Source organism: Penaeus monodon, chromosome 14 (assembly GCF_015228065.2).
Source record: "Penaeus monodon isolate SGIC_2016 chromosome 14, NSTDA_Pmon_1, whole genome shotgun sequence".
NCBI classification, from domain to species: Eukaryota; Metazoa; Arthropoda; class Malacostraca; order Decapoda; family Penaeidae; genus Penaeus; species Penaeus monodon.
The window spans coordinates 33016437-33026436 of record NC_051399.1 but is presented as its reverse complement, the minus strand read 5'-3'; positions in this window follow the sequence as shown (position 1 = coordinate 33026436).

The window sequence follows — 10000 nt, the reverse complement described above, 5'->3', positions numbered from 1 at the left end:
TTAGTTATCATGTGCTATCTCCCCTTTCATTAAGGTATTTATACAGTTTCTTTAAAATTGCTTTTGATTATATGTTATTCCATTAATTACATTTGCTCCTGTTACTGTATGTCGAACGAATAACTACTGTCACCTAGCTTACACCTTTTCTCTCTGTCTCTTTGTCCGTTTGTCCCTTGTTCTCCCTTTCTTTCTGCCTGTCTCTCAGGTTGTCTGTCCCTTTCTCTCCCTTTCTGTTTGTCTATTTGTCTGTCTGCCTGTTTCTGTTTCTCTCTCTCTCTCTCTCTCTCTCTCTCTCTCTCTCTCTCTCTCTCTCTCTCTCTCTCTCTCTCTCTCTCTCTCTCTCTCTCTCTCTATATATATATATATATATATATATATATATATATATATATATATATATATATATATATATACATACATGTATGTGTATATACATATATACACATACACATACACACACAATGTGTGTGTGTGTGTGTGTGTGTGTGTGTGTGTGTGTGTGTGTGTGTTGTGTGTGTGTGTGTGTGTGGTTGTGTGTGTGTGTACCTGCGTGCGCGTGTGCATGTGTGTGCGTGTGTGTGGGTGTTCATATGTACGTATGCATATATGTATGCAATGAATATACACTACCCACCTTCATGCTATTTCTCTTTCCTTTCCTTTTGTGTGTGTGTGTGTGTGTGTGTGTGTGTGTGTGTGTGTGTGTGTGTGTGTGTGTGTGTGTGTGTGTGTGTGTGTGTGTGTGTGTGTGTGTGTGTGGGTGTGTTGTGTCTGTGTGTGTGCCTGCGTGCGTGTGTGCATGTGTGTGCGTGTGTGTGGGTGTTCATGTGTTCGTATGCATGTATGTATGCCATGAATATACACCCACCCACCTTCATGCTTTCTCTCTTTCCTTTTCGTTCTCCTCTTCTTTTGCCACTTCCCTTTTTCTTTTTTTCTTTTTCGTGCCAGAAATTCAGCGAATAACATACCCTGCGTTTCCCCGCAAGACACCCTCTGGAGCGGGATAGGTCTCGGCGAGGATCGAGTCCGAAATAGCATTTATCAGTTGTGAAATAAAGCCGGCTATTTTTAGTCCTGCTGTGGGGGAGAGGGGAGAGGAGACGAGGAGATAGGGGGGGGGGACGAGAGGAAGAAGGGAGGGAGAAGGGGAGAGGGAAGAGAAACGAAGGGGAGGAAGGACGCGAGAGAACACACGGAGACAAGTGGAGAAGGCGCAAGAAAGGGAAGAGGAAAGAGAAGATGAGGTTAAGCGGAAGAAAGCCAAGAGGAGAGAGGAGGAGAGACGGAAAAAGGAAGGGGAGGAGAGAGAGAAGGAGGGGGGAGGGAGTGATGCGGAGAGAAAAGACGAAGAAATAGAAGGAAAAGAGGAGACACATAAGGATGACAAAAGAAGGGGGGAGGAGCAGAACGAGCGAAGGAGGAGGGGACGAGGAGCAATAGGGAAAGCAACAAGAAGGGAACGGAAAAGGATGGAGATGAAAAGCAATGAAGATAAAGAAGAGAGGACATAGGACATAGGGAAGGATGGGAAATGTTGGAAAGAAAGGAGAATGAAATGAAAAGGAGAAAAAAAAGAGAAGAAAAGGCATAGGAGGAAAAGGGAAAAACAAAGGGAGGGCCGAATGAAAAGACAAGAGAAGAACAGGGAATGAGAGGATGGATGACGGAAAATTTACGAAAGAAAAGATAAAGAAAGGAGCAGGGGAAGACGGAGGAGGTCGGAAAAACGTAGACGTAAAAAAAAAAAGGCAAGAGTAAGAGGAAAATAAAGAGAGAAAAGGAAAAAGGGAGGAAGGAGAAAAAGACTAAGACGTGGGTTGCGAGGATATGTCATGGAAGTTCAATATGAACATGATCGCGTTTTTCCTTGATATTTTTCTCATGGTTTACTCCCCCGGAATCCGCGGCCCCCCAGAGAAGGGGGGGGAGTGGAAAAAGGGGGGGGGGGAGGGGCGCGAGCAAAATTTCTAGTTGCATGTGAAATAAATTTCACGGCATAGATAAGCAGACAAATGTATACATATTGCGGGTGTACACCCCACACCGCACACACACGCACACACACACACACACAACACACACACACACACAACACACACATATTATTATATCATACTTAATATATAATATATATATAATTAATTTTTATATATATATATATATATTATATATTTGTTTATATATATATTTGTTGGTGGTGTTTCTGTGTGGTGTGCGGGGTTGGCGTGTGTGTGCGGTTTTTGGGTGCGGGTGTTGCGTGTGGTGTTTTTGTATCGTGTGTGTGTGTGGTTGTGTGGTGTGGTGTGTTTTGTGTGTGTGGTGTGGTGTGTGGTGTGTGGGGTGGTGTGTGTGTGTACCCATTTGCATATTTTAAACTTTGTCGCCTATCTATGCCTATGTATTCTACATGCCACGTAATATTCTGCTCTGCGCCCCTTCCTCCCTCCCCCGTTTCCCACTCCCCCCCCTATTATATATAATTATTATATAATATTTTATATATATATATATTATATATTTATAATAAAAAATTTTAATATATAAATTATATACTTATTGTAATTGAAATATTATTTGTATTTTTGTGTATATATTATGTAATTATAATATTATTTAATTATTTATATTATACTTATTTTAAAATATATATATAATTATATATATTTATATATATATATATATTTTTTATATATATATATTTTTATTTAAAAATTAGTTATTTTTATTATAAAATTATATATATATCTCATCATCATAAAGGGGCTAACGCCGATGGGGGCGCATGGCCGCATCCCCCTTCGCTTCCCCACGAGTCCCCTCGGGCGAGCCCTCCAGGTAGCCCGGGCCCCCTCTCAGTTCCCACGACGGGTCTCGCGAGCTCCAAGCCATGATCTCCTAGGACGTCCCACGGTCTCCCCCCCCCGGTTTTGTCTCGCGAGAGAAAACCTGGGGGGCGGGGGTCGTCCATAGGAGGCGAGCTAGGTGGCGTATACCGATTGGCGACCCCGGATTATGCAAGTAAAAGGTCCCATCCCATCTATGGTGAAACCGCCGTTGGGACACGGGGGCCTCCCAACTGTACCCCATGACCCGGGCAAAGGGGGATTGTTAAAAAGGCATAAAGGCGAGACTCCAAAGGCACGGGATACGTCCGGGTTTTCCTTTCCATAAGCAAACTGGAAGTATAAAGGCCTTGAAGAAAACGCAGCTTGTCCTTCTCATGGGTACCGACATCTCCAAACGCTCTTGTTGATCGATTTTCGGGTCCTGTTCCCAAACCAATCCGTCTACTGTTTTTCCCTGGTCTGACAACCCAAGTATGGACTACGCTCCCAAAGGTATGAAAAAACTTTCTGTGACTTAAACCCCCCTCCCCGAAAGCATGGTCGCTGAACGGTTCCCCTAACGGGCCCCCAAAAAGTCCTAAATCTTGGTTTTGGGTCCAGGAGACCTCTAGGCCTAGGGGCTTCCCCTCATTGCTAATGCATCAAGAGCCCCACAAGTGCCCCAAGGGACTCAGAAGGGGGGCAACATCCCCGAAAATCCAAGGCCCCGAGACCTTAATTTGCCTTGTTGCTCACACTGACTTTGGCTAGTAGCTCTGCCCTTATCCAGTCCATAAAATTTTGAAAGTGTGGGTGAAAGGGACACAGCCTCCCTCCCCCCCGAATTACAGGGAAAATTCGACATCCCCCCACCACATTTTACAGCACTTTCAGTACCAGTATGGGGCTTGCTATCAGGCCAAAATCTTGTCGGAAATTCCCCCTGGCCTCGGATCTCCATGCGTTTCCCCCGTGCCCAGTAAAAACCCCTTCTTGAGGTCGATTAGGCTGCAAGCAACCCACGCCCAAAACTCACGAGGGCGTTCCACATTACTCAAAGCCTAAAAAAAAACGGTCTATTGTGATTGCCAGGAAAATCCAGACTGCCCCGGGCCCCTCGGGTGCCTCGTAGGGGGTTGCGGTCCGTTTCAGAAAATTAGCGGAACCTTTGCCGGGTATGCTGGGCAGTGAAATCCCACGGTATTTTTTTACGCCCCCCACGACCCCTTTCCCCTTCCAAGGGGTTTAACCACCCCCCCTCACAGGTCAGGGGAATGGTCCCAAACTGCCAAGGGATCAGGACTGTTGCGGCCCGGCCATGGGTTTCACCCCAGCCTTTACATTTTGCAGGGAATCACATTCCCTGAGCTTTCCCACTCTTTGCTTGGAAATCGCCCCAAACCCTCTGTTAGGGTAGGGTTCCTCGCTGAGGGGTGGGTCCGGCACGGGCACTAAGACTCGTTTTGCTCCAGCAACTGTTGAGGATCCCCTGGTACAACGTTAAAAATACTCAGCCCAACGTTCAGAACCCCAACAGATCTGAGATGTCCGTCCATCCCTGATGGGACTGCAGTCATCTGTGAGGAGGGCTTGGGGTTCATTTTTTCTCAGGCTTGGTAGGCAGGGCGAGGTCATTTCCCAAAGAATGGCCTTCGACTTCCTCAGCGATTCCTATAACTTTCCCTTGTCCTTTCTCAGCGTGCCCCCGAGCCCTACCACCATGGAACACGAAAGCTTGTTCCCTTCACCCGAGCCTTGCGACATCTTCAGGGCCTCTAATGTGTCCAGGGAGATGGTATTCTCTTTGTCCTTGGCGTACGCCAATGGATCCTGAGCTCTTGGGTTTACCGCTTTAAAGGCCCCCAGAGCAACGGGTTCCTCAGGTTGCGGGTTTTCTGAGAATCGGTCAAGATGCCGTGGCAAACCACGGGCCACTCCTCCTCCCTTAGTCGCCCAAGTAAACCTTGGGGGCCACTGGAGGGAGGGGGAGTTTTGAAGTGGCCCCGCAGGGTAGCCACAAGCAGCCTATGGTGGGTGCCCAAACTCAGCACCCCGGGGAAAACCCTGCTTTTTCTGGAGGACCTCCATCGCGTGCTGAAAAGATGTGGTCGATCCCCTTTGGGCCACGACCCTTCGCTGTACCAATCCCGATCGGTTGGCGCGGGTACCGGGAGCCAGAATCCTCATTTTTTAAATATTTTAAAATTAATATATATTTATATAATAATATATATATATTATATAAAAATATATATAACATACACTATATTATGTATATATATTTATATTTATATATATTTAATTTATATAATAATAAATATATATACATATAAATATATATACAATATATTGTGTATGTATAATTTTTATATATTTTAAAATTAATATTATATATTTATATATATATATATTTTATATTATATATATGGGGATCTCGGGCTCCTGGTCCCAGCGCCCCAACTCCATCGTGGACTTGGAAAGCGATAGGGGTCAGGGCCCAAAGGAAATCGACCACTTCTTTCAGCACGCGATGGGGATCCTCCGAACTGCGGTTTACCGGATGCGAGTTCTGGGCCCCGCCATGGGCTGTTTTGGGGCACCCGGGGGCCCACTTCAAACCCCCCGTCCCTCCAGTGGCCACCCTAAGGTTTCACTTGGACAGACAAAGGGGAGGGGAGTGTGCCCGTGGTTCGCCAGGGCTCTCTACCGTTCTCAAAAACCGAAACCTGACGGATCCGTTGCTCTGGGGGAGCCCTTCAAGCGCGTAACACTCAAAGCAGCCAGGACCCTTTGGGCGTCGCCCAAGGAAAAGGCAGAATCCCATCCCCGGACACATTGAGGCCACTAAAGCTGTCGAAAGGTCGGCTGAAGGGGAACAAGTCTTGCGTCGTTCCATGGTGCGTAGGGCTCGCACGCTGAGAAAGGAAAAGGGAACAGTTTCAGGAATTTTTCTGAGGAAAGTCGAATCCATTTCTTGGTAAATGACCTTCCCCCTCCCTACCAAGCCCTGAAAACGACCCTAACCCCTCCTCACAGATACTGCTCCGTCACGGATGGACGGATCTCCCCGATCATGTTGGGTTGTGAACTTGGGGTGAGTATTTTGAACAGTTTGTCCCGTGGTCCTCCAAAAGTTAGTTTGGATGCACGATGTCTTAGTGCCTGTGCCGGGCCCCCCATCAGCGAGACCCCCTACCCTAAAAGAGGTTGGCTGGCGATTTCCCCTGAAAATGGGAAAACTGCAGGCATATGTGATATCCTGCTAAATGCTAAAGGTGGGGGTGACCTATGCTCGGGCCTCTACAGTCCTGCTGCCATTTTTTCATCTGGGCCATTCCCCCGACCTGCTGAGGGCGTGGTCCCCTCCTGGAAAGGGGGAAAGGGGGTGGGGCTGTAACACTACCGTGGCTTACCTGCTCGCAAACCCGGGAAAGGTCTCGCTCCATTTTTCTGAAACGACCCGCAACCCCTCGGGCCCAAGACCGGAGCATCTGGATTTACTCCTGGCAGTCCACAATAGACCGTATACTAGCGCTTCGATAATTGTGGAACGCCGTCGTGAGTTTGGTCGTGGGTTCTTCACTCATCGACCCCAGAAGGCGTTTGACCGGGGCATCGGGTCGCTATGGGAATCCTGAGGGTCGGGGGAATTCCCCACCAGATTTTGGCCTGATAAAGCCCCTATACGGTACTGAAAATGCTGTAAGTGTGGTGGGGGGATGTCAAATTTTTCCCTGTTTAATTTGGGGGGGGCAAAAGGGTGTGTCCTTGCACCCACACTTTTTAACACTTTATGGACTGGAAATGGCAGGCTCTAGCCAAAATCAGTGTGGAGGGAACCTGGGAATATTAGGTCTCGGCCCTTTACTTTGCCGACGATGTTGCCATCCTATCTGGTCCCTTGGGGTCCTTGTGGCGGCCCCCCTTTTATCTTTAGCAAAAGAGGCGAAACCCTAGCCTAGAGGTCTCCTGGCCAAGACCAGTTTAGGCTTTTGGGGGGCCGTTGGGGGAAACCCCTTTCATCGATCCAGCTTCGGCGAGGGGGTTGAAATCCAAAAGTTTTACTACCTTGGTAGGGAGTCCAATCTCTGGGTTGTCAGACCAGGAAGTCAGTAGACGGGTTTGGGCCCGGCAAAAGGGCCATGAACTCGATCAAAAAGGCGTTTTGGGGTTCGGTACTATCAAAGACCAAGCGCGTGTCTTCAAGCCCTTGTACTTCCCGTTTTTTCTCCCATGGAAGCAACCTGGACCTATCCAGTGCCTTGAGTCTCGCCTTGATGCCTTTTGTAACATCCCTTCGCCGGGTCATGGGGGCATTGGAGGGCCCCGTGTCCAACCGGCGGGTTTCACCATGGACTGGCATGGGGCCTGTTTTCTTTCATAATCCGGGATCGCCAAATCAGGCATTCCCACCTACTCCTCCCTATGGCGACCTGCCCACCAGGTTTTTCCCCCTCTGCGAGACAAACCCCGGGGTGGAGGGGGACCTGTGGGGCGTCCTAGGAGATCATGGGTTGGGCACTCGACGGAAACCGTCCTGAGGAACAGAGTGGGGCCCTGTGCCTACCTGGGACCGCCTCGGGGGTCCTCGTGGCTGGAACGAAGGGGGGGATGGCCATGCGCCCCCCCCGGCGTTAGCCCTTTATGAGATGATGAATATATTATATTATATTATATATATATTAATATTATATATATTATATATATTTTTATTTTTATATATATTATATATATATTAATTTAATATTCATTATTTCACTATATATCAAAAAATATATACTATAACAATTTATGTTATATATATATATTATATACATATATACAATATATATACATTTTTTATATAAATATATATATTTATATTATAAAATTAATAGGGGAGCGGGTGGAAAACGGGGGGGGAGAAAGGGGCAGAGCAGATATTTTACGTTGCAGTAGAAAAACTTTACGGCATAGATAGGCCCGACAAAATTTTCTTACAAATGGGTACACACAAAAACACCACACCCACCCCACAACCAACACACACCACACACACACAACACAACAACACACCAAAAACCGCATACACACACACCACCACACACACGCACCCCGCACACCACGCACCACACCCACACACACAAAACACCACACACACATATATATATTATATACATACATTAAAAAATAATATTTATTATATATATATATATAATATATATATAATATTATATTATATGTATGTATTATATATATATTGTGTGTGTGTTGTGTTGTGTGTGTGTGGTTGTGTGTGTGCGTGTGTGTGCGTGTGTGTGTGTGTGTACACCATTTGCATATATGTATACATTTGTCTGCCTATCTATGCCGTGAATGTATTCTACATGCACACGTAGATATCCTGCTCTGCGCCCCCCCCCCCCCCCCCCGCTTTCCACTCCGCCTCCCTCTCTCGTGGAGGCGCCGCAGGATTTCCGGCGGAGTAATCCATGAGAAGTATCTAAGGAAAACGCGATCATGTTCATATTGAACTTCCATGACATATCCTCGCAAAAAAAACCCCTCCCTTTTCCCCTTTTTTTCCTTCCTCCCTTTTTCCCTTCTACGTTTTTCCGACCTCCTCCGTCTTCCCCTGCTCCTTTCTTTATCTTTTCTTTCGTAAATTTTCCATCATCCATCCTCTCATTCCCTGTTCTTCTCTTGTCTTTTCTTCATTCGTGCCCTACTCCTTTGTTTTTCCCTTTTCCTCCTATGCCTTTTCTTCTCTTTTGTTCTCCTTTTCATTTCATTCTCCTTTCTTTCCAACATTTCCACCTTCCCTATGTCCTATTCCTCTCTTCTTTTTCTTTTTTGCTTTTCTCTCCTCCTTTTCCGTTCCCTTCTTTTTGCTTTTCCCCATTGCTCCCCGTCCCTCCTCCTTCGCTCGTTCTGCTCCCCCCCCTTCTTTTTTCTCCTTTGTGTCTCCTCTTTTCCTTCTATTTCTTCGTCTTTTTTCTCCCATCACTCCCTCCCCCCTCCTTTTTCTCTCTCCTTCCCTTCCTTTTTCCGTCCTCCTCCTCTCTCCCTCTTGGCTTTTTTCCCTTTAAAACCCATTTCTTTTCCTCTTCCCCTTTTTGCGCCCTTTTCCACTTGTCTCCCTTGTTTTTCTCGCGTCCTTCCTCCCCTTTGTTTCTCTCCCTCTCCCCTTCCCTCCCCTTTTTCCCCCCGTCCCCCCCCCCCATCTCCCCGTCTCCTCTCCCCTTCCCCCACAGCAGGGCTAAAATGCCGCTTTTTTTCCAACGATAAAAGCTTTCGGGCTCGTCCTCGCCCAGACCTTCCCCTCCGAGGGTGTCTTGCGGGGAAACGCGGGTATGTTATTCGCTGATTTTCGCACGAAAAAAAAAAAAAGAAAAAGGAAGTGGCAAAAAAAGAGGAGAAAGAAAGGAAAAAAAGAAAGCATAAAGGGGGGTGGTGTATATTATGGCAAAATACATCATACAACACATGAACACCCCCCACACCACACCATGCAACACGCACGCAGGCCACACACAGACAACACACACACCCACAAAACACACACACCCCACACACAACACACACAACACACACACACACACAACACACCACACACACACACCACACAAAGGAAGGAAAAAGGAATAGCAGAAGGGGGTAATTTTTATATTCATGGGATACATATTGCTCTTTCATATGAAACCCACCACCGCACACACATCACACCGACGCAGGTACACCCCCAACCCCACACACACACACACACAACAAACCACACACACACACACACACACACACACACACAACCCCTATACCCCCGCCACACACACATACACACACACCACACACACACACACACACACACACACACACATTTGTTGTGTATGTGTATGTTTATATGTAATACACATACTGTTGTATTTATATATATATATATATATATTATATAATATATTATATATATATATTATATTTAAAAGAGAGAGAGAGAGAAGGAAGAGAGAGGGGAAAGGGGAAAGAGAGAAAGAGAGAGAGGAGAGAGGAAAAACAGAAAAGCAACGACAAAAAACAAAAAAAAAGGGAGAAAGGGACAGAAAACCTAAGCAGGCAGAAAGAAAAGGGGGAACAGGGACAAACGGGCAAAAAAACAAAAGAAAAAGGGTAACTAGGTGACAAGTTATTCGTTCGAC